The 26,449-nt window shown below is 39.9% G+C and overlaps 2 protein-coding genes across 2 annotated transcripts in view; one reads left to right on the top strand and one right to left on the bottom strand.

Annotated features, from left to right (window-relative positions):
* Nucleotides 1–26,449, bottom strand: part of LOC120522907 — a 190,523-nt gene that overhangs the window by 29,257 nt on the left and 134,817 nt on the right. The window lies entirely within an intron of this gene.
* The window catches only part of LOC120522905 (nectin-1-like), a 62,160-nt gene continuing 59,283 nt past the window's right edge, over nt 23,573–26,449 (top strand). Inside the window, exon 1 of the mRNA XM_039743675.1 lies at nt 23,573–26,105. The gene's annotated coding sequence lies outside the window, so the exon portion shown is untranslated. The remainder of the gene's footprint in view (nt 26,106–26,449) is intronic.

Raw genomic sequence — 26,449 nt, 5'->3', positions numbered from 1 at the left:
ATACAATCTAATGCATTTCTGGATACATTACAGATACCACAAATAGAGTTTTTAGTGTGGAGGAACTTGATAAACCTCTGTCATTATCAGAATTACTGGATGCTATAAAGTCACTCCAAGGTGGAAAAGCAGCAGGCCCTGATGGCTACCCTGCAGAGTTTTACAAGAAATTCTCCGCTCAGCTAGCTCCCTCCTATTAGCAACATTTACAGAAGCCAGAGATAACCAATCTCTTCCACAAACCTTTCGCCAAGCACTAATCACTGTCTTTCCAAAACAAAATAAGGACTTATTACAATGTGCATCATACAGACCAATTTCACTTCTGAATAACACGTTAAAATACTCTCTAAAATCATAGCTAGAAGGATGGAGAAAGTGCTCCCTCGTAATATCACAAGACCAAACTGGATTTATTAGGGGCCGACACTTATCTTCAAATCTTGACGCCTGTTTAATGTAATATACTCACCAACTAAATCAAACACCCCAGAAATATTATTATCATTGGATGCAGAAAAAGCATTCGACATGATTGAATGGAAATACCTTTTACTATTTTGGAGAAGTTTGGGTTTGGCCCGAACATTTGTGCATGGATTAAATTACTGTATACTAACCCAGAAGCTTCAGTTTGCATCAATAACATTTGCTCAGACTACTTTAAACTAGAGCGTGGCACAAGACAAGGATGCCCTTGTCACCACTGCTGTTTGCAATTGCCATTGAACCACTGGCAATACATTGTCGAAATACTGATCAGATAAAGGGGATTAGCAGAGAAGGACTGGAACAGAAAATCTCATTATATGCAGATGACATGGTACTGTATATATCGGACCCAGAAAATTCTTTGCCTGCAGTCTTAGCAGCACTCACAGAATTTCAAAAGCTCTCTGGTCTCAGAATTAATCTGAATAAAAGTGTACTCTTTCCGCGAATTCTCAAGCATATAATATTAGATTAGACACCCTACCTTTTATCATTGCAGAACAGTTTAAATACCTCGGGGTAAACATCACAAGTAAACATAAAGCTCTTTATCAACAAAATTTAGCGTCTGCATGGAAAAAATTAAACAAGACTTGCATAGATGGTCAACCCTTCATCTCACACTAGCTGGAAGAATTAACACTGTTAAGATGAATATTCTTCCTAAGCTCCTTTTTATTTCAAAACATACCAATATACATTAATAAATCATTCTTTAAGCAATTAGATTCAACAATAACCTCATTTATTTGGAATTCAAAACATCCACGCATCAAAAGAGCGACCCTACAAAGACAAAAGGCAGAAGGCGGCATGGCTCTACCTAACTTCCAGTTTTATTACTGGGCAGCAAATATACAGGCGATAAGAACCTGGACACAAATAGAAGAACATACACAGGCATGGACCGCAATAGAAGTAAAATCCTGCAGTACTTCTTTGTATTCCTTGCCTTGTGCTCCAATAAACACACGTTATCGGCAATACACTAATAACCCAATTGTGCTCCACTCACTTAGAATCTGGAACCAATGTAGAAAGCATTTTAAGACGGAGAAGCTTCTTCTGTGGCACCTGCAAGAGAACCACCTCTTTCAACCTTCACAAACATATGCAGTTTTAATATCTGGAAAAATTTGGAATTAACTTGCTTAGAGATCTTTATATAGACAACGTCTTTGCATCCTATGAACAATTACATTCCAAATTTAACATTCCAGCTACAAATTTCTTTCACTATCTTCAAATCAGGAACTTTGTTAAACAGAACCTTCCAGATTTTCCTCATCTTGCACCCTCATCCACTGGAAAAATATTGCTCAATTTCAAGGAGTTAGACTCCATCTCTACAATATATAAAATCATTTTACAATCCCTTCCTTTCAAAGATCCAAGAGGACACTGGGAAAATGATCTCTCAATTAATATATCAGAAAAGGAGTGGAAAGTAGCAATGCAGAGAATTCACTCGAGCTCCATATACGCAAAGCATACAATTATACAACTCAAAATTATATATCGAGCACATCTGTCTCGACTAAAACTCTCCAAAATGTTTCCAGGGCATGATCCAACCTGCGAACGTTGCAGCCAAGCCCCAGCCTCACTGGGTCACATGTTCTGGGCCTGCACCAAATTAACATTATTCTGGACAAAAATTTTTAATTACCTCTCAGACAGCCTTGGACTCACAATCCCTCCTAACCCATTAACAGCTGTGTTTGGGGTTCTTCCAGAGGGCTTAAAGTGGAGAAAGACAAACAAATTGTGATTGCATTCACTACACTGTTGGCACGCAGACTTATTCTGATAAACTGGAAGAACCCAAACTCTCCTCTTTTAAGTCAGTGGGAAACTGATGTGTTATATTATTTGAAATTGGAAAAAATCAAATACTCAGTTAGAGGATCTGTACAGACTTTTTTCAAAACATGGCAGGATCTAATCAGTAATATTTTAAAATAAGTTTATAAAGCACAGAGAATTTATTAATTTAGGTGTGTTTACAAGCCTTAAATTTTACACGTTTGGCTTGCTCTCTCTCTCAGGGTGGGGATCGATCTGTTCTTAACATAATTCTTTTTTGTAAAACTTGATTGCTTGTATGATTGTAATAAAATTAATAAAAAAAAAAAAAAAAAAAAAAAAAATGAAATGTAGCCTGATTGATTTAAATGGCTTTGTAGAATCATGTCCTTTCAAGCAGAGGTGGAAATTACTGCTATGCATTCAGTTAAATTGCATTACGGCAAGAGTTTTGGTTTACCCAGGATTTAATTTTTAATCTTGGTTGTTTTCTAAATGTTAATTTGTAAATATTCTTATTGTTTATATTTTTGTTTCTTTATGTATTACATCCATCCATTATCCAACTCGCTATATCCTAATTTCCCAGCCAACACAGGGCACAAGGCAGGAAACAAACCTTAGCCAGGGCGCCAGCCCACCGCAGTATGTATTACATCCATCCATCCATTTTCTAACCCGCTGAATCCGAATACAGGGTCACGGGGGTCTGCTGGAGCCAATCCCAGCCAACACAGGGCACAAGGCAGGAACCAATCCTGGGCAGGGTGCCAACCCACTACAGGACACACACAAACACACCCACACACCAAGCACACACTAGGGCCAATTTAGAATCACCAATCCACCTAACCTGCATGTCTTTGGATTGTGGGAGGAAACCGGAGTGCCCGGAGGAAACCCACGCAGACACGGGGAGAACATGCAATTTATTTGTTTATTGTTAAGTTTATTTTCTTCTATATTATGTTATTGAAATATTATTTCTTGTGCCCCCTTTTATTGAGCCTCAGGTGGTGGGACCTCTAAATTAGGCTGGGTGACTAAGGTCCCTTGCGACAGCATAGATGTTTTCTTTGGTTGGTGATTAATTATTGTAAAAGCTCTTTGGATTTTTCTGTTTTGCTTCTGTTTTGGGATTATGATTACTGGATTGCGAACTGGATTTGTTTGTTTTTTGAAGCAGCATTTCTTACGCTTTCCTTATTTGCCATTTCTTGATTCAAAAATATCTTTGGGAAATAAATGTTCAAATTTCTCCTAGCTCTTTATTTGGTTATTTAAGACAATCATATTTTATGGTGTCCTTTCTTCCCTTACTGAGTTTTTTGATAAAAGCACTTATCCCTTTTTTAGTGGGGCATGTACAAGCCAAAAGCCTGCTTCTTGAGATTAGGGCATGGCTTCTTTTGATTATAAGACCTTTTGGAGCTTTTAAGGCTTGCTGCTTGGGGAAAAGCCTCAGGATTGAGTTTTATGAGCCTGTGAATAAGATCAGCAATAGATTAATGAAAAATTGAAAACTTACTTATACATATCAATTTTGGGTAATACAGTGGTGCAGAGTGTTTTGGAGGTGAAAAGAGTGTCAGGCAGAGTAATGATTATGAAACTGGAAATTGGAGGTGTGATGATGAATGTTGTTAGTGCATATGCCCCGCAACTTAGGTGTGCAATGGGCGAGAATGAAAACTTTTGGAGTGAGTTGGATGAAGTGATGAACAGTGTACCCAAGGGACAGAAAGTGAAGGGAACATTGTAGACGATGAGGTGATGGGTAGGTATTATGTCAAGGAGAGGAATGAAGGTGGTCAGAGGATAGTGGATTGTGCCAAAAAGATGGACATGGCTGTGGTGAATACATATTTTAAGAAGAGGGAGGAACTTAGGGTTACGTACAAGAGTGGAGGAAGATGCACACAGGTAGATTACATCCTATGCAGAAGAGTTGATCTGAAGGAGATTGAAGACTGCAGTGTGGTGGCAGGGGAAAGTGTAGTTAGGCAGCATAGGATGGTGGTCTGTAGGATGACGTTGGAGATCAAGAAGAGGAAGAGAGTGAGGGCAGAGCCAAGGATCAAATTGTGGAAGTTGAAAAAGGAAGACTGCAAGGTTGAGTTTAGGAAGGAGGTGAGACAGGCACTGGGTGGCAGTGAAGAGTTACCAGACAGCTTGGAAACTACAGCCGATATAGTAAGGGTGACAGCAAAAAGGGTGCTTTGCGTGACATCTGGAAAGAGAAAGGAGGAAAAGGAAACGTGGTGGTGGTATGAGGAAATACAGGAGAGTATGCAGAAGAAGAGGATGGCAAAGAAGAAGTGGGATAGTCAGAGAGATGCACAAAGTAGACAAGAGTACAAGGAGATAAGGCGCAAGGTGAAGAGAGAGGTGGCAAAGGCTAAAGAAAAGGCATATGATGAGTTGTATGAGAGGTTGGACACTAAGGAGGGAGAAGAGGACCTGTGACGATTGGCTAGGCAGAAGGAACAAGCTGAGAACGATGTGCAGCAGGTTAGTGTGATAAAGGATGAAGATGGAAACATACTCACAAGCAAGGAGAGTATGCTGAACAGATGGAAAGAGTACTTTGAGAGGCTGATGAATGAAGAGAATGAGAGAAGAGGTTGGATGATGTGGAGATAGTGGATCAGGAAGTGCAACGGATTAGCAAGGAGGAAGTAAAGACAGCTATGAAGAGGATAAAAAATGGAAAGGCCGTTGGTCCAGATGACATACCTATGGAAGCATGGAGGTGTTTAGGAGAGATGGCAGTGGAGTTTTTAACCAGATTGTTCAATGGAATCTTGGAAAGTAAGAGGATGCCTGAGGAGTGGAGAAGAAGTGTACTGGTGCCGATATTTAAGAATAAAGGGGATGTGCTGGACTGTAGTAACTAGAGGGGAATAAAATTGATGAGCCACAGCATGAAGTTATGAAAAAGAGTAGTTAAAGCTAGATTAAGAAGGGAGGTGATAATGAGTGAGCAGCAGTATGGTTTCATGCCAAGAAAGAGCACCACAGATGCAATGTTTGCTCTGAGGATGTTGATGGAGAAGTTTAGATAAGGCCAGAAGGAGTTGCGTTGTGTCTTTGTGGACCTGAAGAAAACATATAACAGGGTGCCTCGAGAGGAGATGTGGTATTGCATGAGGAATTCAAGATCGGCAGAGAAGTATTTAAGAGTTGTACAGGATATGTACAAGGGAAGTGTGACAGTGGTGAGGTCTGCGGTAGGAGTGACGGATGCATTCAAGGTGGAGATGGGATTACATCAGGGATTGGCTCTGAGTCCTTTCTTATTTACAATGGTGATGGACAGGTTGACAGACAAGATTAGACAGGAGTCCCCATGGACTATGATGTTTGCTGATGACATTGTGATCTGTAGCGATAGTAGGGAGCAGGTTGAGGAGAACCTGGACAGGTGGAGATATGCCGAAGAGAGGAGAGGAATGAAGGTCAGTAGGAACAAGACAGAATACATATGTGTAAATGAGAGGGAGGTCAGTGGAATGGTGAGGATGCAGGGAGTAGAGTTGGCGAAGGTAGATGAGTTTGAATACTTGGGATCAACAATGTAGAGTAATGGGGATTGTGGAAGAGAGGTGAAAAAGAGAGTGAAGTCAGGGTGGAATGGGTGGAGAAGAGTGTCAGGAATAATTTGTGACAGACAGGTATCAGCAAGAGTGAAAGGTAAGGTCTACAGGAAGATAGTGAGACCAGCTATGTTATATGGTTTAGAGACAGTGGCACTGACCAGAAAGCAGGAGACAGAGCTGGAGGTGTCAGAGTTAAAGATGCTAAGATTTGCACTGGGCGTGATGAGGATGGATAGGATTAGAAATGAGTACTTTAGAGGGTCAGCTCAAATTGGACGATTGTGATACTAAGTCAGAGAGGCGAGATTGCATTGATTTGGACATGTACAAAGGAGAGATGCTGGGTATAATGGGAGAAGGATGCTAAGGATAGAGCTGCCAGGGAAGAGGAAAAGAGAAAGGCCTAAGTGAAGGTTTATGGATGTGGTTAGAGAGGACATGCAGGTGATGGGTGTAACAGAACAAGATGCAGAACACAGAAAGATATGGAATAAGATGACCCGCTGTAGCAACCCCTAACGGGAGCAGCCAAAAGAAGAAGAAGACAGTGGTGCAGTAATAGCACTCCTGCCTATCAACAAGAAGACTGGGGTTCATGTCCCTGCATGGAGTTTGCATGTTGTTCCCATGTCTGGTTTCCTTCCATTTCCATTATCTAAAGACTATGAACTGGTGAAGTCGAATTGGACCTGGTATGTGTTTGTGTGTCTGTGTGTTCACATAAGAATAGACTGGCACCGTGTCTAGGGATTGCTCCTGCCTTGTGTCCGATGCTTGGTGGGATAGGCTCCAGCCTCCCCATATGGATAGACAAAGGAATGATTATAAGTGAATCAACAGAGGCAACCACCCTCCCAACACCGAAAAGCTAATGTTTGTGGGAGAATTTGGTTAGCAAATGCAAACTCTACATTGACAGCGAAACTTGCCCAGGTATCTGCAGAAGTAAGACAAGCATTTGGTTGTCCATAGAATTATTCTGTAGTTTGAGTCGTTCATAGATACTATAAATATTTAGCTTTAACTTAATAGCATACTTCTTTTAGATTTACAATGCCATTTTAGAAAGGTATAGTTATGGAAATTAACTTTAGTCATGTCTGAGTATCCTTTATCCTTTGTTTTTTGACAGAGTTTTTGATCTAAGTTTTGGTTTTGCTTCAGGATCATTGTGTCCGTCTGCTTTGGACCATGCTAGTCATACAGTAGACTCTTTGTTGAGTTTCTCTGTCGCCTGTTTTTGCCCACTTACTTAGCCTTTATCCATTTAGAGTCATAATAGGTGCAGGTCTTAAAATATCAAGAGATTCTGTAGCTGAATCATTAAATATTTTGGTTCAAATTCTTTATTGGAAAAGTAGAACAATTTTTGAAACGTGCAGTATACATTATGAAATATAATTGGTACACTGAGCTTTCTACCCACTAGATATTTTAAATCTTATTATTTCTTGTTCACATCCTGTCCTCCTATACGACAAAAGAAGATAAAATACACCATATACTTCTTCTATAATATTTTATCCAGTTCACTGTTGCACTGTGTAGACCCTGTCTTGTCAACATCTGGCACAAGGCGGAAATAGTCCTGAACAGAGAGCACATACATAAAGGCCTGCACACTCACACATACGCACCATTTTAGTTTTATTGGTTAAACATCTCTGTGATGTGGAGAAGAAAAGGAAATGTCTACAACATCGTTAGACTATGCCACTGTGCTACTTAGCCCCCCCAAAAACATAACATTCTTTAAGCTTCTTAATTTATTTTAAGTTTACAGGAAGCAACTGGAATAAGACAGCAACCAAACCTGAACAGGGTGCCACACCTTCACAGTGTCCGCTTGTACGCTCACTCATACAGGGCCAGTTTAGCGGTAACATGAATATCTTTGTGATGTTGGGAAACTTTAGAACTGCGAAGCAAGAGCATTAACCGCTGTGCCACCATGATTGACATTTACCCATCAAAAGTCAATCCAAAATAAAACTCATAAAATAAATCCATTGTTTATTATTAACTAAGTGCTGCATGATATCCTGCCAACATTCTGCAGAAGAGAGCTACAATCAGTCCTGGACAGAACGCAGATCCATTAATGTACACACTCACACACACAGGCACTTGCTTGCTTGGCCAATTTAATGATGCCAACTAATCTTATGTGCATATTTTAGAGAAATGAGAGAAAAATCTACCCATACAGGAGATTTTAACTTGGTGCTATCCATCCATCCATTATCCAACCCGCTATATCATAACTACAGAGTCACGGGGTCTGCTGGAGCCAATCTTAGCCAACATAGAGCACAAGGCAGGAAACAAACCCCTGGCAGGGTGCCAGCCCACTGCAGGTATGATAAATTAAATATTTAAAATGTAACATCTGTCTAAACACTTACATCATATTAATCCATCATTTTCTGTTAGTGTACAAACAAAGTGTTGAAACAAACCCCTGGCAGGGCACCAGCCCACGCAAGACGCACACACACACACATACATACACCCACACACCAAGCATACGGTGCTAACTAATGCACCACAATATTGTCCAAAAACATCCAAATTAAAGGGCAAACTACCACTAACAAGCACAATAAATTTTACTTTATTGCCTCTATTGTATGAGAAAAGAATATTTCTTAAAGTTTATTATCCTCCTATTTCGGAACTGTGTGGCGACACTGCACTTTTTACTCTGCCACCCCAAAAAAATTAAATTGTCACTTGATATATTAGCTGATATTTGGAAAAATCATAACATCTGCCATTAGATGATGTTCCACCTTTTAGTCATACCCAGTAGTAAACAGTAATTGCTATTTGAAAAAATTAAAGCAATTAACAAATTAATCTTGCAACTTCAGTTTTCCTAATGATGTTTAGTTAACTAATGTTAGTGCAATATGTGCGGTCAGTTTTCTTTTTTACTTTGTAATAAGAAATTCAGATTTTAATCTTTTTAGACTCCCCAATTTGACAAATTTACTACTAAAATAATCTAGCATAATGATGTCTGACATACAATTGGACAGGGCCACCTCACAACACTGTCATCACATTACAACATTAAGAAGACAAACGATTTTACCTGCCAATGTGCAGAAGTTGTAGAAGAGGAGGCTCAAGATACCATGGCAGCAGATGCTGTACACCAAGCTTCTATTTGACATTTTCTTTTCTTAAATCTGCATTTCTTAAGCAGGAATTAGTTTTTTTTTAATTTTTAGAAAAAATCATAAATATTATCTCATTTGTCAAAGTCATAAGGAGTCACACGCAAGTCAGAGCCCTTTAAAGTAGGGTATGAATCTGGTCGAACATCCTGAGGACTCCACTTCTTAATAAAAGTGTGTAGGCAGGTGTTAAAAGTCACCCGATCAGCTAGCTGAAACGTATTGTGGTTTACATCACATGCAGCCCCCTCTTGTCTTGCATTGTTTGATGCATACAAAGTGAGCAAAACTTTTCAATGTCTTCACTAAACTGTCAAACCACATATCTTACATTAGATAGAGTGATTTATGAGTAAAAAGAATGATTTAAATTTGTTCACCTTCAGTGTTACCAGCCTGTGTTCACTTGCAACATTAAACTGCATTATTTAATTAAAGTGGGCTGCTCGATGCATCATGGCTGAATAACTTTCTGCTGAGAAAATTGTTTCTGTCAAAAGTCAGAAGAGATCAATAAGGAGTTGTGTTGTGCTTGATCTATCCTGAACAGAGAGTAGCAACAGAGTACATTTTCTTTTATGTCTTTGTAGCAATTGCAAGTAAAAATAAAACAGTTCTCTGCTTTAAAATCAAATAAGAGTATATTAAAACATCTTTGCACATAAGTTAGTTCTTCTATATGAAGGGAAGGCAACAGTTTATTTAGAGAGAACTGTTTAAACCTTGATGTCACTTGCCAGCTCCAAAGGGTGAACTTTAAGGCTGCTCTTCTACTTGTACTGCAGCCTGATGTGAAGCTTGTCCAGAATTTCCATATAGATGATAGCCTGGGCTAGCAGCAAATACAACACATACAGAGTGCAGAGGAGCCTTGGGTAAAAGTGACAGGCTCAAAAGAATCCATTAATGCCAGCTTTAAAACGCAGCAGGCCCTGAAAATCCAGGGTGAAGTTTTGAAGGGAATCCAAAAAGTGATCTTAGCTAGTTTGAAACAAGGTCATTTTAGTTCATTTTTTAAAATAATTTGTTTAATTTTATACCATTTTCAACTACCAGTTTGTTTAATTTTAGTTTCACTTTTGTTCTGTAAACTTTAGTTTTTATTTTTGGTGACTTACTTGATTATGGACACTTAATGTAAAGTGTTACCATAAAAGGTATTATTATTATTATTATTGTTATTATAGAAGCATTTCTTTAGATTGATTCGAAGCCTGGCCTCTCCTAGCGTTCGCAATACCGCTCTAACCTGCTGTACGTCTTCCTTTCATGTGCTGGAATAGATGACAATGTCATCTAGGTAGACAGCACTATACGCGTTATGGGATTGGAGTACTTTGTCATTGCAAAACCTCCAACTACCATCAGGCTTACTACCCAAGACGATCGGACTGGAACAGGGACTATAACTCTCCGCTATCACTTCTAGTTCTAGCATATGCTTAATTTCCAGCTCCACTTCTGCTTTCTTTGTCTCGGGAAGCTGATAGGGGCGCTCTTTATCAATAACCCCGGGCTCTGTCACTATGTCGTGCATGATCAGAGAGGTCCTTCCTGGCTTCTCACTCACTACCTCCGGGACGGACAGGATAGCTGCTTCGAGCTCCCGTCTCTGTCTGGAATTTGATTCCGCACCAAAATTAAAGATGTTTTATTGAGCAAAGAATGAGTGGTGCTGAGCAGAGGAGGGATCCTTGTCCCTCTCCTTCCATGGTTTCAGCAAGTCATGTTACACCTGCTCGCTCGGTCGACGATTAGGTTGTTTCACCAAATATTTGACAAGCCCTTTTCTCTCCTTAAATTCATATGGCCCTTGCCAAGTACTGTAATTTAGAATCGGAGGTAGGAACCAAAACCATGACACGATCCACCAAGAGAGTTGTACCATGATCATAATAGTGGGCCTGTGCTTCTTGCACCTTCTCCATGTGACTTTTTAAAATAGGTAGAATTTTCCAAAATCTATCAATTAACTGCATGATATGCTCTATTACATTGGTTCTGGGAAGAGCCTCTCCTTGCCATAATTCTTTCAGGATATCTAATATTCCCAGAGGTTGCCGACCATATAATAATTTAAATGGCGAGAACCCCGTAGTGGCTTGTGGGACTTCCTGATAGGTAAAGAGTACGAGGGGGAGGAGCTGGTCCCAGTTTCTCCCGTCCCCGCTGACCACCTTGAGAAGCATTTGTTTGAGAGTCTGATTAAACCTCTCGACTAGAACGTCAGGTTGAGGATGATACACCGAGGTCTTTAAGGCCTTTATTTTAAGTAACTTGGCAGTCTCCCTGAACATCTCTGAGGTAAAAGGCGTCCCTTGGTCTATAAGGACTTCCTTATGGATCCCGCATGCACAAAGATCCCTACAAGCTCCCGTGTGACTGCCTTAGACGTGGCTGAGCGTAAGGGAACATATATTTTTATGTCCTCAGGCTGAGGGCTCTAGGGGTCCTAAAATATCAACCCTAATTTGCTCAAAGGGGACATTAATCAGGGGAAGGGGAACGAGAGGTGCTTGGTCCTTCCTAGGAATTTGCAATAGTAGACACTCCAGACAAGAGATGCAAAAATGGCGAACCTCCTCATTAATTTCCAGCCAATAAAATCAGAGCTTAATACACTCTAGGGTCTTTTTGGTGCCCAAATGGCCTCCTGGGAGGTGCGCGTGCGCTAACTCACAGACTTGCTCCCGGTAGGTTCATGGGTTTAACAACAGCTTCCCCACCTCCCCCTCACGCTCTGCTACCCAATATAATGGTGCATTTTCTATTACAGAGTGAGGACCCTGTGGCAGGGACTGATGGGTGTGTTGGCCATTGACAAGTAGGACTGCATTCTTTGCAATTGCAGGGAGTCATCATTACTTTGCTCTCACTTGAAAGAAGCTGGTGTCTCTCTAAATTGAAAGTGCATCTCAGAGAGAGAGTCCGGTCTGACCATAAGGGGTGGGGAATCCTCCTGGCTCATTGACGCCCTGGTTGATGATGTATCTATCTGTGACGGTCCAGGAATATCCCCATCCACCTCTTGGACTTCTATATCTCTCTCTGCCGGCTGATTAAATGGCGTGGAGACAGCTTGATTAAGGTTAATCCAGTCTATAACTAGGCCTACATTTCTATCGCGAGTAGACAACAGTGCAACCCATTTATTGTCAGCCCAGTCCCACCCCAGAATCACAGATGGTTTGTGGAGGACCGCTACAGGGAATTTTTTCAGTGATCCTCCATGACTGATGAAGCATAGGGCGGTTTTATATTTATGGATTACTCCGTGTATGCATGTAATACTGGTCTTTACTTTCGTCCATTGTCGAGGTAATACATATCAGCAATCAACAATGGAAATGTTCCCTGAATCGAGGAGCACTTCCACTGAGTCATTGACCACTACTACTCCCATATGGAATATTGTCAAGGGTTTCGTAAGTGCACATAAACCACCTCTCCCCCTCCACCTGCATCCCTCCTCCCTTCCAAGTAAGTTGCACACCCAACACCCGGGGACTTCGGAACAGGCTCTGGCTTATGTGAAAGAGACCTAACTTGTGGGACGTAATCCCCATGGAATCCACTAGAGGACCGTTCTGCTCTCCCAGATTGTGAGGCAGGCTTAGACGTTTCTATGAGCTGTATAAGCTCCTCCATGGTGTTAAAGTCTCACCGGACCGGCTGGGTAAAATTCTTGGGAAGACTTTTCATTATGATAAAGCAGGTTACCTGCTGCACTGTCTGGAACATGGTTAATTCAAATGGCTGCAGCCATTGTGCCACTTGTTCCCAGAGAGCAAAATCTTGCTCCTGGGACGACCACTCTGGATGAAATTCCCAATTTTTTATTTTTTCTACCTGCTGGTCTCTCCTCCGAGAGAACATAATAAGCCCTTTTCATTTTCCTCCCAGGAACCAGCCAACATTTGTATATCTCTTCCACACTCTCCCTTTGGTTAAATATGAGCCCAGGTTTATACAGTGCATCCGGAAAGTATTCACAGCGCATCACTTTTTCCACATTTTGTTATGTTACAGCCTTATTCCAAAATGGATTAAATTCATTCTTTTCCTCGGAATTCTACACACAACACCCCATAATGACAACGTGAAAAACGTTTACTTGAGATTTTTGCAAACTTATAAAAAACTGAGAAATCACATGTACATAAGTATTCACAGCCTTTGCCATGGAGGTCAAAATTGAGCTCAGGTGCATCCTGTTTCCCCTGATCATCCTGGAGATGTTTCTGCAGCTTAATTGGAGTCCACCTGTGGTAAATTCAGTTGATTGGACATGATTTGGAAAGGCACACACCTGTCTATATAAGGTCCCACAGTTGACAGTTCATGTCAGAGCACAAACCAAGCGTGAAGTCAAAGGAATTGTCTGTAGACCTCCGAGACAGGATTGTCGCGAGGCACAAATGTGGGTAAGGTTACAGAAAAAGTTCTGCTGCTTTGAAGGTCCCAATGAGCACAGTGGCCTCCATTATCCATAAGTGGAAGAAGTTCAAAACAACCAGGACTCTTCCTAGAGCTGGCCGGCTGAAACTGAGCGATCAGGGGAGAAGGGCCTTAGTCAGGGTGGTGACCAAGAACCCAATGGTCACTCCCCAAAAATCATGTGCCAGGCTAAAATGCAACAAAGCCTTTAAAAGAATATTCAAGATGCTCGAAATTGCACTACAATGGAGAATTGTACCTGTAAAACATCCAACTTGAATGACAAGGCCAATAAAGAATCTTTATAAATAAAGAAACACAAAATGCAAAAATAAGAAAAAACACCAAATAATCCCAAAAACAGCAAGGCTGAAAAGGCAACCCAAGGAAAAGTAGGCCCTTTTTCAAATTAAAAAAAAATCCAAAAAAAGAGTAAGAAAACAAAGCAAAAAGTCCACAAGCCAATAAGGTAAAGAACAATATGCAGGTAATGCTATTTTCACAATTCTCAATACCTTTCTGTACTTTTCACTTCTGTACCATGAGAGCCATACTCCAGCTGACATGTAAATGGTGGCTCCAAGGGTTCCAGCCAGAAAACACATGATATAAAACTAAAAACACTACACCCTAAATAAACATAACACATAAATTCTAATTAATAGACAAAATAATATTTAATGCACAAAGACAAAAAACATTAATTGATAACATTATATATTAATGTTAATTTGTATTTTTATTAATCACCGCCTTTGTGGTTTTTTTCTGATTTAATAGCTTTAACTCAAGTCAAATATTATTGCTTTCTTTTTCAAATTTTTATCAAAACCGATCACCATACACTTAGCCAAAAAGCATAGCCTAAAATAAACTAACTTGTTCTAATTACTCCTAATTGACTCTAATCATGTTGTTTGTCCTACAAAAAAATCATAGATTTGAATGCCAGATGCCTTTTGCCACTTCATCATCACGTAACTGGCAACTGTAAATAATCAAGTCACAGATATGCAAAGAGACAGATATACAGTACCATTCCACATGCACTTCAGTAGAGGTCATCCACCTGAAACTAAATGTGTTCGGGCTCAGTCAGTTCTTGGATGGGAGACCATCTATGAAAAAGCTTGTGTTGCTGAGACCATAAGGGGGTGCTTAACCTGTGATCTGTGTGTGGATCCCAGTGTCCCAGTGCAGTGATGGGGACATTCTGGTGTAAAAATGGTGCTATACTTCAGAGATGTAAAACTGAGGTCATGTCTTTCGGTGGTCATAAAAGATCTCTTTGTAAAGACCAGAGTGTATTGTGATGTCCAGACTAAATTGCCCTCCAACAGACTATTCATTCTGATTCCCTAATCATTCCCAGTGTCTAACTGGCTGAGTATCTCTCACCCCTTCACAACCTAACAGCTAATGTGTGGTGAGCATACTGGCACAATAATGGCTGCTGTCGCATCATTCAGGTGGATGCTACACATTAGTGGTGGCTGAAGTGGCTCACCACTCACTATGAAAAGCACTTTGAGTAGTGAGAAAAGTACTGCAAAAATGTAAAAAAAATATTATTATAATAAATATCACTAGGAAAAACAAATCTAAAAAGTCTAAAAATAAAATGAACAGAGTGTAAAATGCCAAAGATTCAAAATCATTACATATGGTCCTCTATGCCAGTGCCGCTCACTAGGAAGTTGTAAAGATATGTTGTGTGCTAAATTAGTTAGGTTGAGGTGTTTTGCTCTTCATAAACCAAAAAGATCAGGCTTTAGCATGTGTGTTGATGATAGTCCCTTAGTATTCAGATGTAGAGTCTCCTGCACTACCTTGTGGGTATCAGAATACAGGTACATTTTCTCTTACATCTCTACTACGTTTACTATTTTGAACAGTTAGGCTTGGGCTCAAATTGTTTACTATAGAGTCAAAAAGGATGAACAGGAAATAAAAATAACTTGATGAGCAAACAAATCCACTGTCAGATAACAGGCTTGGGTCAAACATACCAACAGAGTTAACCAAACCAGATCTGCCACTAGCATGAATTGGGCTAAAATGTTTGCAGATTTTCCAACAGACCATCACAACCCCTTTCCATCATTCAAGGGTAATTGTGGATCTTGGAGTAATGGTTTAAGCCATGGATTAATACAATGCAAAGTTGGAACTTCATTCGGGGAGTCATTACAGCATATAAAATCAGCTGCATCTGGAATGGTGTTGGGCTTACTCTGTCATGGAATGCCATTTAGACATCTTCATGGGTGAGCAACAATTTTCTCTTAAGTTTGAATATCAAAACAATTGCTCATGAAGAAAAAACAGAAAATAATGTACTTGTAAACAACATTCTGGAACCTCACACCACCAGATGTGTCCTTGCGTAGAATCCAATCATTTCTTTTAACAGTTACTTTTGCTTCCTATCAAGGCCAATATAATCAGTCACTCATCATATTATTTTCGGTGGTATACCTTCTTGATGACAATTATCTACAGGGACGTGTCCACCCCACACCTTGTGGGGATGTGAACAACACAAGCACCCTTACTTGACCTAAATTGTCTCTAGTAGCCATTTGGCAATTACTGAAATATTCTTAGATGTCAGCAATATCTGTTCTGCTGCAGTTGAAAAATATTTGGTTAGTTGTGCCACAGGCCACCATTCAGCACCTGTATGACACTAAAAAAAATAAATGAATCCCTATTTCTGCTTTTGGAAACTTTTCTTTCTCAAGTTTCACCTCTTTTGTTTGACATGTGAAAGCAGATTTGACTTAAATTACCTGGTGTGCAACTTGTTTTTCTCAAAGAATATACAATAAAAGTAAATATGAGCTTAAAAGCCACAAGGTGAAAACACTCCCAGGTGTAATCACCCTCACAAAGTGGCATTTTCATTATCAACTAGACTTCAACAGCAGCCTAAAATGAAAGTACATTTAACATATACAAGTAGTCTTTTATTTTTATGGTACAAATAAAAAATAAGTGCATTCCACATCTGGAATATTAAACTTTCTGTATATTTCAACCTAAATTCTCAGGTTAACAATTAAGGATGTCATTCCAAGTCCCATTGGGCTCTTACAGCATTGGACAAACTGTAACAGCATGGCAAAGTTTATGATTAAAAAATGACTTGTTACAGTAACACTTGCTCTGACTGCTCAACTCAGCACACTGAGAGCAGCTTGTAAATTTTTACACCTTCGAATACATAACAGCAACTTGAGCACTGAAACATGTCATGTGAAAATAATTACTTAAATATATTCTTTTTTGATGGATGAAATAAATATTGTCTTATTGTTGGATTCCCCATCCACCCACAATCTAAATATATGCCTGTTAAGTGTAATTTGCATTGGCATGACAGAGTGTGGGTGTGAGTGTGTCCTATGCTAAACTTGTGTCACATCCAGGGATGGTTCTTGGTACTACCAGGACTGGCTTCAGCTTCCCATGACACAGGAACTGAAAGAGCAGAGTCAGAAAATAATGGATGAAAGGACTAAAATGTCTGTAGGAGAGGCATTAGATCTTACGGCAAATGGTTGCTAATTCAGTCTACTTTGTTGTGGGACTGTGAACAAATCACTTAATAATAATAATAATACATTTTATTTATATAGTGCCTTTCCCATGCTCAAGGCACTTCACAGAATTTAAGAGAGAACGGCAGGGTATACAGTATATAGCAAACCAAATAAATAAATAAAGAAGATTAAGACAGTAAATTCAGAGAAAGCCTAACAGACAACATAACTGATGATCTAGCACACACACACAGGTTATATGAGGTGTGGCAGAAAGGTAATGAGACTGATTTTTATTTACCAAAGTTTTTATTTTTTCAAACATCAATGTTATCCCCTTCAAAGTAGTTCCCTTGGGCAGCTACACACCGATGGAGACGTTGTTCCCACTGTTGGTAGCAGCACTGGAAGTCTTCAACCGGTATGGTCTTCAGCATGTCCGTTACACTCTTTTGGATGTTTTCTAAAGTCCCGAAATGACGTCCTTTGAGGACATTTTTCAGTTTAGGAAAAAGGAAAAAGTCATACGGACTGAGGTCAGGTGAATAAGGGGGCTGGGGAACCACAGGAATGCCTTTTGAGGTCAACAATTCTGTTATGGAGAGGGCAGTTTTTCGGCACCATTTTGGCACAGACCTTTCGCATGTGCAAATGTTCAATCAAAATTTGATGAACGGTAAATCTGTTCAAATTTAATTGTTCACTCAACATTCTTAATGTTAAACGACGGTCTGATCTCACAAGAGTGTTCACATGTTCGATGTTTTCATTGGTTTTCGAAGTTGAAGTCCTCCCTGAATGGTGTTCATCTTCATCGTGTTTTCTGCCTTCCAAAAATGATTTGTGCCAGCAAAAAACTTGAGCTCGGGATAAAGAATGTTCCCCATAGGCCTGTTTTAACTCTTCAAACGTCACACTTGCCGTTTAATGGCACAACGTTGCTCCAAATTCCGCTGTTCCATTTTGCGTGACGCACAACCAAAAACACAACTTTGCTAATAGCAGTCACAAAAATCACGTAGTTAACGGAAGGAGTTGAAACTCGCACTGAGCTATGGGAGGGTACTGATACACGTGCTCTATCAAGGACAACTGCGCTGCATTGCCAGATCGCTTGCAGTGTTGCCAGTCTCATTACTTTTCTGCCACACCTCGTATGAGCATCTTGACAGAGAGGTAAACTGAGAGAAGGGGAATGAAGTCAAGTAGAGCTAAAAGCCTTCCTGAACAGATGAGTTTCGAGTTGTTTTTTAAAAGAATTCATGGAGTCAGCTGATCTGATTAATTTCGGTAGGTCATTCCAGAGTCTGGGCGCTATACAGCTGAAGTCCCTGTCACCCATGGAGTGTAGATTAGTGTGGGGTACAACAAGATTACCAGAATCAAAGGAGCTTAGTAGGCGGGCAGGCACATAGTGATGGAGAAGGTCACTGGTGTAGTTTGGCGCGAGGTTATTTAAGGCTTTGTAGGTTATTAGTAGGATTTTATATTCGATTCTGTAAGACACAGGGAGCCAGTGAAGATGGAGCAGGATGGGTGTGATGTGCTCGCTGCTGCTGGTTCGAGTAAAGACTCTTGCAGCCGAGTTGTGAATAAGCTGAAGCTGTGATATAAGATTAGAAGGGGCACCTGCCAGCAGCGAGTTACAATAATTGATGCAGGATGTGATAAAAGCATGGACAAGTTTGTCAGCATTAGAAAAGGAGAGGAAAGAGCAAACACAGGATATGATACGGAGGTGAAAGTAAGAAAGTTTCTTAATGTGATTTATGTGGTCGGAATAAGAAAGGGAGGAATCAACATCAATCACTTAACATGCTAACCCTTACTATGTTGGAATAGGAAAACAATTGTTTTTCTTCTGTTATTATGTTTCATATTTAACAGAATTACAAACAGTAAAATAGATCAATTATTACTATAGTACATCACTGTTTATTTTTGTTCATGCCCCGAAACCTGCTCACAAATTCTGACATGGCCTCTCTACCAATAACCACATGTAGGTTATTCTGATTGTGATTTAATCACTATTAGCTAGTTATTATTAAATTCTATTTAGATTGAATATAAATTTCTAATTTGTTTAATCCAGTTCTGTGTATCAGATATGGGGATAGTAGATGCCTCAGCAGCTGCTGGAACAAGGCATGACCCAGATTCTTGATGGGGTACTAGTCCACCACAAGTCCTACTTACTCATATAGCCGCTCTCACATGGTGCCAGTTTAGAGTTTCCACTTAAACCAACATACAGCTCTTTAAAATGTGGGAGGAAAACACCTGCAGCCACATGCAGAATGTGTCAGCTTCACACAGGCAATGCAGAATCAGTTAAGCAACATTGCTAACTATGCCACCCCAATATAATGTAAGTTATACTTATTGTAATGAATTAACACATTAAATTCAGATAATGATAAAGAAAAATTCAAACAAGCCAAATAGATTTAATAAGACTGATCTCAGAGTAATTAAGGAGATTAGTGAGTACGCAGAGTATATAAACCATTGATGTTTATTTTTCAAAAATGATTGTACACGAGGGGAAATTCCTAAATACTAGAAACTAGCAATTGCTATCCCATTAATTAAAAATATCGGCCAAGTAACTATAAACCAGTAAGCTTAATGTGCATTCACAAGTACATTAGTGGAAGCAGTTGTTAAGGAAAAAAATTGAGATTCATGTGACAATAACAGGTGAATTATATCATTAGAACATTAGAACAAGCTAGAGAACAGGCCATTCAGCCCATCAAAGCTTGCCAGTCCTATCCACTTAATTCTTCTAAAAAAATATCAATTCCTGAATTTCCCTCGCTTCAGGTCCTTCCACAACATTTCGATTGGATTAAGGTCAGGACTTTGACTTGGCCATTCCAAAATATTTACTTTATTCTTCTTTAACCATTCTTTGGTAGAATGACTTGTGTGCTTAGGGTCGTTGTCTTGCTGCATGACCCACCTTCTCTTGAGATTCAGTTCATGGACAGATGTCCTGACATTTTCCTTTAGAATTCTCTGATATAATTCAGAATTCCTTGTTCCATCAATGAAGGTAAGCCGTCCTGGCCCAGATGCACAAAACAGGCCCAAACCATGATACTACCACCACCATGTTTCATAGATGGGATGAAGTTCTTATGCTGGAATGCAGTCTTTTCCTTTCTCCAAACATAACGCTTTTCATTTAAACCAAAAAGTTCTATTTTGGACTCATCCGTCCACAAAACTTTCTTCCAATAGCCTTCTGGTTTGCCCACATGATCTTTAGCAAACTGCAGACGAGCAGCAACTTTTTTTTGGAGAGCAGTGGCTTTCTCCTTACAACCCTGTCATGCACACCATTGTTGTTTGGTGTTCTCCTGATGGTGGACTCATGAACATGAACATTAGCCAATGTGAGAGAGGCCTTCAGTTGCTTAGAAGTTACCCTGGGTCCTTTGTGACCTCGCCGACTATTACACGCCTTGTTCTTGGTGTGATCTTTGTTGGTCGACCACTCCTTGGGAGGGTAACAATGGTCTTGAATTTCCTCCATTTGTACACAATCTGTCTGACTGTGGATTGGTGGAGTCCAAACTCTTTAGAGATGGTTTTGTAACCTTTTCCAGCCTGATGAGCATCAACAACTTTTTTTCTGAGGTCCTCAGAAATCTCATTTGTTCGTGCCATGATACACTTCCACAAACATGTGTTGTGAAGAGCAGACGTTGATAGATCCCTGTTCTTTAAATAACACAGGGTGCCCACTCACACCTGATTGTCATCCCATTGATTGAAAACACCTAACTCGAATTTCACCTTCAAACTAACTGCTAATCCTAGAGGTTCACTTACTTTTGCCACTCACAAATATGTAATATTCGATCATTTTCCTCAATAAATAAATGACCAAGTATAAATTTTTGTCTCATTTGTCTAACTGGTTTCTCTTTATCTACTTTTAGGACTTGAGTGAAAATCTGATGATGCTCTAGGTCATATTTATGCAGAAATATAGAAAATTCTAAAGGGTTCACAAACTTTCAAGCACAACTGTAGGTTGTATCCAGACGATGAACACTTTGTTCTTGTCTTATGAGTTGTCATGCTGATCATGTCACTTGGCGTAACTTCTGGGAGATGTTGCCTAGCAATGCACAAATGCATCTCTAATAGCAGGTGCTCACTTAGCAGTGCATATAAAAGATGCCACTGCAGGAAATTGTATTTACTTATAAACACCCTTAGAAATGGGTAAAAAAAAGTGACAACCAGATTCCTTGACCTCTAAAATCCCCAAAAGGATTTTTAATAATTTTTGGACACCATGGAGAAACTGTAAAAAATTACATTTAAACTGTAAGTCAACACAGTTCCCATGTGAAACCCTACTGATCAAACTTTATAGAAATGGATGAAAAATTGCATTGAACACATGAAGCACAAGATTATGGTGCAAGGAATCTTATCATTATTCAAAGACGTTAAAAGTTGTGTTCCTCAGGGTTCAGTGCTGAAACTGCTGTTCTTTGTAATTAAAGTAAACAATTGGGTTAAAAATATTACCAATAAGCCAGTCAAGGTTGGAGATGATGCTAAGCTAGGTGAAATGGTGATAATGTAGAATTGTCAGAATCATTGCAGAGGAGCCTGGGTAGAATGCAGGCTTGGATAGATTTATAGCAAATGAAATTTCATGTAAACACAAGGGGATGGGAAGTTATACACCTAAAAGTTCATCTTTTGAGTAGGATTAGAGAGTAATAGTGTACTCATCGCTTTGCACATCCAGGCAGTGTACCGATGAGAATAGGAAAACTGGTATAGCTCAATGTGTGGAGTTAAGAGAGATTATACTTATCAATATAACACATAGTGAGATCTCATGTACTGTAGAGTATTTTGTGCAGTTTTTGATCTTGTCATACGCATGCAGCTTACAGGCTTGAGCAAGTGTGATTACCTGCCGAACCAGGGGTTGGTACTCTAATCCTTTCTCTCTTTCTCCATCTGCAGATCACCTGACTGACAACTCTACCACCAATGACATCACTTCTGGTTTCTGCTGTCCCGGACTTATCCAATCTGGTCTATCCTGCATATAAGCCAGCACTCCGAGTCCAGCTCAGAGCAGTACAGGAGAAAGCTGGAGCAGAAGTTGCAGAATAACAGCGTGAAGGAAGTGTGGGATGGGATGAAGATCATCACTGGCTGCAGCTCGAAGCGGGTGTCACCATCGAGAGAGACGTGGAGAGAGCAAACCAAATGAACAACTTCTTTAACAGGTTTGACCACCCTAACCCACTCTCACCTCGGAGTACTGCATCCTCCAACCATCCTTCTGCTGATACCAGCATAGGAGAGACATCCCCACCCACAATTACAGCAGCCCAGGTGAGCAGAGAGCTGAGGAGACTTCACATGTGATGAAGAACATGGAGCGGCTGCTGCATCAACACCTAAGGCCACAAGTCCGCCACACCCTTGGCCCTCTGCAGTTCGCATACCAGGAGAAGGTGGGAGCGGAGGATGCCATCATCTATATGCTACACTGATCCCTCTCCCACTTGGGCAGAGGCAGTGGTGCTGTAAGAATTATGTTTTTGGACTTCTCTAGTGCCTTCAACACCATCCAACCTCTGCTCCTTAGGGACAAGCTGATAGAGATGGGAGTAGATTCACACCTGGTGGCATGGATCGTGTACTATCTTACAGACAGTCTCGGGAACTGCAGGTCTGACATTGTAGTTAGCAACACAGGAGCACCGTAGGAGACTGTACTTTCTCCGGTCCTGTTCAGCCTGTATACATCAGACTTCCAATACAACTCAGAGTCCTGCCACGTGCAAAAGTTCGCTGACGACACTGCTTTTGTGGGCTGCATCAGGAGGGGCCAGGAGGAGGAGTATAGGAAGCTAATCAAGGACTTTGTTAAATGGTGCAACTCAAACCACTTACACCTGAACACCGGCAAGACCAAGGAACTGGTGGTGGATTTTAGGAGGCCCAGACCCCTCATGGACCCCGTGATCATCGGAGGAGACTGTGTGCAGAGGGTACAGACCTATAAATACCTGGGAGTATAGCTGGATGATAAATTGGACTGGACTGCCAATACTGATGCTCTGTGTAAGAAAGGTCAGAGCCAACTATACTTCCTTAGAAGGTTGGCGTCCTTCAAATCTGCAATAAGATGCTGCAGATGTTCTACCAGACGGTTGTGGTGAGTGCCTTCTTCTACGCGGTGGTGTGCTGGGGATGCAGCATAAAGAAGGACGCCTCACACCTGGACAAACTTGTGAGGAAGGCAGGCTCTATTGTAAGAATAAAGCTGGACAGTTTGACATCTGTGGCAGAGCGACAGGTGCTGAATTGGCTCCTGTCAATCATGGAGAATCCACTGCATCCACTGAACAGTGTCATCTCCAGGCAGAGGAGCAGCTTCAGCATCGGACTGCTGTCACTGTCCTGCTCCACTGACAGACTGAGGAGATCGTTCCTCCCCCACACTATGCGACTCTTCAATTCCACCCAGGAGGGCAAAAGCTAACATTATTCAAAGTTATTGTCTGTTTTCTACCTGACTTCCATCATTCAGTTCTGTTCATAAACTCATGTCTGTAAAGATGTGCTTTATTTCATTGCCTAAACTTCATGTATACGAGGTTACCAAGGTGGTATCCCCAAACTTTTTTCTGTGTTTTGTCTCCCATATTTACAGTCTCCATATTACAAAAGCAGAAGTTTCATAAAAGAATGTGTAGACTGAGGACTCTAAGGAAGTTAAGAAGGATCGAAGGCGCTGAACTTTTTCAGTTTAAGTAATAAGAGATTTAAAAATAGCATGATTGGAGTGCTTTATATTCTGAAGTTAGTTTATATGGATGATCCATTTGTTTCCATTGAGTTGTTCAACAAGACCATGGAGAAATAGATTTAAACTTGTTAAGAGTTAATTTTTCACAAACTTTAGGTTTTTCTTCACACGGACAACAAGAGGCTCAAAAGTCCTTATGTACCTTCAAAACTCAATTTAATTTTATATCACGGAAATCAGGATGTGTAGAATTAAGAGCTTTGCTTGGCTAAATGGCCAGTTCTAATTAAAACTGTTCTAATTTAAGAATGCTTTGATTATTTAAATTTGACACCATTATCCTCAACTGATGCCAAATTAATGTAATAATTAATGGTTTTTGGTAACTTAAAAATGCTTCATACATGTGATGATACAGCACAAATGTCTTCTGCATTGGTTTGGGGGACTTGAGACCACTATGACAGTCTGGGTTTTTCCACTTTGTGTAATTTTTTTTTCGCTGCGCTTTTTATCATCTAGTAGATAATCCACATTTGCTGATCCTGAATTAACCAAACATTGCAGTCAATTTAGCTAGTGAGTTAAATAAATTGTTGGATGGCACTGCTGCATCACTGAAGTCCTAGGTTCAAATTCTGGCACCTCATGATGTCTAAATACATGTTGTCTAAATTTAAGAGATGGAAAAAGAAAGCCCTGCTATTTTAACAGTGAAGTTAATTTAAGGTGCTTTAGTGTGAAAATTGGAATGACAACCCGCAGCCACAGTGGGCCCCAGGACTGAACTTGTGAACTTCTGCTTTTGTGATATGTAATACCGAGAAAGCAGTGGTATCTGAGGGGTGTGCATTCATGCCTTGTAATTGTATACAGTACAATGATTAACTTCTCAGTGAATTGAGTTTCTGTCCCTATGAATAAATAGGTCAGATTTCTAGAAGTCTGTAACATAATAAACATTTATGAACACAAGGGCACAATTCGGTCCTTTTGTCTGGTTTGGTTAACTTATTGTTTTGTTATGCTGATGCCCCAGCTTGACACCTTTTAAAAGCTCTCTAGATTACATTTTAAATGCATTATCATTTGCTCAGATACCCAGAAACCTCTGAGTGAAAACATGCTTCCTAGAATCTGTCTTTAAAGTATTCCTCGATAAGTGCCACTTGGCATACTCAGCTAAACGATTCACTGTTTAACTTTTAGATCAACGTTAGAGTATATTGTTCTCCTGTGTTAGACCCCAAATAATTATCCACTTTCAGAGCTAATGAGGTTTAACTCCTAAGCCTGTCAATACACGCTGGACAAATGCTTTAGTTAAGACATGCACTTGTTTGATTTTTTTCTTCACATCTTCAAGACCTCATATGTTTAATTTAACACAATAACCGGATTTGAACTTGAATTTCAATTGCATGCAGACGTCATTCTATTGTTGAATTCACGTTACAAAGAGAAGCACCTGATGAATATCTTTCTGGTTCTTTTCATCTGTTCTCCCACTTGTTTTTTTTGGCCTTCTTTACCTTATACTGTAAATGGTTGTAGGTGCCTGAAGCCTAACCTAACAACACAGAACACACTTAGTAAGAACCAATACTGTCACAGGTCTAACTCATGCATCCCCAATAAGTCATATCAGGCCAATTAGACTGATATACCCACCTTTGTGACACTGGGCAAAACTAGGGCAACCAAAAAACTCCTATAGACTGTTAACACGGACTGAGAATTTCAGATTCTCATCACAATTTGTGTGTATGTTTATACAGTTTACCATTGTGAAGAAGTTATTTTCTAATTAAGCATACTGGTGCTACAATTGGTGCCCATGGGTAAATCTAATGATATCCACAGTATACAAGGGTAAGCTAATAATTATCTGCACTTTTGTGATCATTTTTTGGGGGGTTGGCTATACAGCTTTCCCTTTATGTGAAATGCGATTTGTCTGTGGTCGCAATGGCAAAGTTTCAATCTTGTGCTTTTTTTTTTTAGGAGTAAACATGGCTATGCCACTCTCTCTCGCTGTGGGTTTTAAATAACAGATCTGCGCAACAGTCTGGGTGTTTATCTACCACTTACCTCTCCTTGTTTACTTGAAACTCTTCTCTGCAATTCACATTTCAGTAGCTCTTTTAGCTCTAATTATTAATATACTGTATTAGAAGTTAAGAATCCTGCTGGCAGAGGTTTGACATGGAGCAAATGAAATGAACACCTTGCTACTTAAGTGAGTATATTTTGCTTAGTTTATGATATATTAGTATTTATTGGAATCAAAAGTTAAACAAATTTAAATAAAAATAAAATGAAACGCTAAAATCAATAAAAAAATAAAGCTAAATTATTTGATTTACTTGTCATCTTTGTTTGTATTTGCCCCAACCTGCCAAATACCTGAGATCTTCTGAAGCCAGTGTTCTCTTTATCCTAAAGACTTGTGGAGCATTCAGTATCGTTCATTTAGTTTTGTCTAGGTCTCATCATGAACCTCCATCTGTAGTCATGTTCAAATTACACTTACACAGTCAACTTTTCTGTGTAATGTTTCAGTTGGCTATACCCTTTTCTATA

Source organism: Polypterus senegalus, chromosome 2, assembly GCF_016835505.1.
Source record: "Polypterus senegalus isolate Bchr_013 chromosome 2, ASM1683550v1, whole genome shotgun sequence".
Classification (NCBI taxonomy): Eukaryota; Metazoa; Chordata; class Cladistia; order Polypteriformes; family Polypteridae; genus Polypterus; species Polypterus senegalus.
The sequence above is the reverse complement of the archived record's forward strand: the minus strand, read 5'-3'. Positions and strand labels throughout refer to the sequence as shown.